Source organism: Penaeus chinensis, chromosome 17 (genome assembly GCF_019202785.1).
Source record: "Penaeus chinensis breed Huanghai No. 1 chromosome 17, ASM1920278v2, whole genome shotgun sequence".
Lineage (NCBI taxonomy): Eukaryota > Metazoa > Arthropoda > Malacostraca > Decapoda > Penaeidae > Penaeus > Penaeus chinensis.
The window spans coordinates 17509452-17511843 of record NC_061835.1 but is presented as its reverse complement, the minus strand read 5'-3'; positions in this window follow the sequence as shown (position 1 = coordinate 17511843).

Sequence of the window (2392 nt, the reverse complement as noted above, 5' to 3'; positions counted from 1 at the left end):
ACTTTGGAGTTTGTCGCATGCAAAGTAAAAATTAATGGCACGTATCTGGCTATATGTTCAGTTTACTGTCCACCTGATAATGTGATAATCTATGATGAGCTATTTGCTCTTCAGGAACGTCTGCCACAAAATAGAGTAATTTTAGGTGATTTCAATGCTCATTATACGTTATGGGGTTCCCTGCGGGTGGATGGTAGAGGTGAGCAAGTAGTTAAGTTGATTAACGAGTCTGATTTAGTCCTTCTGAATGATGGTAGTCCGACGCGGGTGGACGATAATACCGGTAATTTGAGCTTTGTAGACATATCTCTGGTCTCTTCATCAATAGCAGCCAAGTGCCTGTGGCACACCATTGACGACTCGTTGGGAAGCGATCATCTTCCTATTTTGATTGAATATTCATGCGACACAGTGAGAACGCCTTCAGCGCCTAAATTTAACGTAAAAAGAGCAGACTGGGTCGCCTTCACAAGGAGCGTCAAGCTGGAACTTGTTGGAGAAACCATTGATGATAAAGTAAACAATATTCAGAATTCGATTATGGAAGCATCCGAGAAAGTCGGTATAGATCATTCTACCATCGATACCCTGGTTCAATCAAACATAGCGCCATGGGAAACCCACTTTTCTATCATAGAAGCCTGGCTTCCATCAGCCAAGGCCATGGTGCCGGAGGTGGAGGTACGCCAGCGGTTCAGAGAGATCCTCATTAAGCATCTCCCTACTTTTCAAAAATATACCGACGGCTCCAAGGCAAATGAGGGTGTGGGTGCGGGTGTATGGTCGACTGAATGTGAATTAAAGTTCAGATTGCCGAATCATATATCGATCTTTCTTGCCGAAGTTTTTGCCATTGATAAAGCTTTAGATTTTGAACTATCGACGACCCACAAAAGAATAGTCATTTTTCAGATTCATTAAGTTCACTTAAAGCTATTAAATCATTAGAAAAAAACTAAAAACGAACTGCTGGGTAATATCATTCGGAAACAACATGGTGCCAATAAACCAATCAAGCTAATATGGGTACCAAGTCAGTCTGGTATCCATGGCAAAGAGCAGGCCGACAAATGAGCGGGGTCAACTGGCGATCCGGACCTTAGCATAGCTCATATAGATCTCAGGTGTTTTGTGCCTCTTATAAAAGCAAAAATATATCTCCTGTGGCAAAGTGAGTGGACCAACCTAAACATAACCAACAGAAATAAAACACTAATAGAACCGTGGTTTAGTAGTACAGAAAAGAAATGAGGCAGGAAGTGGTGTTGGCCCGCCTTAGGGTCAACGCTACAAGACTGACACACCTCGCTTCCTATATAGAAAAGAATTTCCCTCCACGATGTCAAATTTGCCATAACTTCAATAATCAACGCCAGCAATTAAGAAACTATTTCCGAATAAAAAATAAAGATTTTACAACATAATTTTTTTATCAATCGACGAAAAAATAATAAGTAATCACTTTTCTAAGGGAGACAAAACTTTATGGCCCTATATAGATTGATATAATGAATAGGATCCATTGGCTTAACCTTGACCACATGCCGCTGGTTGATAGCCAAGAAATCCAACAATGAAGGAAACACAAAGATGGTGTTGTTTTTATTATAAACATTATAATTACTATAATGTTATAAACATCAGTAACAGCAAAATAAGATAACGTAAAATATTTTCGTAAATCAATGGCTCATTGGTGACTTAGTACAAGTGTAGCCATCTATGTTCAAAACAATTAAACAAGTAAACTCACAGTGGGCATGGCATGGACGTACGTGCCATGCCCGTCGGCAGTGGGTTAAGTTACAGTCTGTTGGTATTGGTGGTAAAGTTTTAAGTACTTTAACTGGATTTTGACTGGCAGACAGCAGCGTGCACTTGTAAATGGCAGTAGATATTCCCGTGTGTGTTCTGGTCTTGTGGGGAAGTGTCCTTGGTCCTTTGCTCTTACTTACGATATGTGGGCAGTATTACCAATCAAATGTTGACATATGCTGTTCGGTAGTTTACGGACAACATTAGGCACTTAAAAGCTTATGTTTTGATATGAAATATTTTTTTTTCCTTCACTTGAAGTGTCATAACTAAAAAGTTAGCATGCGAATGATGAGCTGCTTTCGGAGAAGTACAAGCTCCGTCCGACGGGGCGACGGCGGGGAAGGCGCGGCGGCGGCACCCGCGACTCGGTCCCCAGCAGCCGCGCAGGAATGGGTGCCAAGTGGAGGCAGTGGATAGAGTAAGCCCTTGACCAGAAATAGTGTGTAAAGCTAAAACTTAATTCAATTTGATACTGAGAAGTAACACAGGTAATACGACACCAGGTGGGCGTGTGGCAAAGAGTGAGTGGAGTAAACCTGTCTCTATATCTTTTAAAACTTTGAGCTAAAAATCT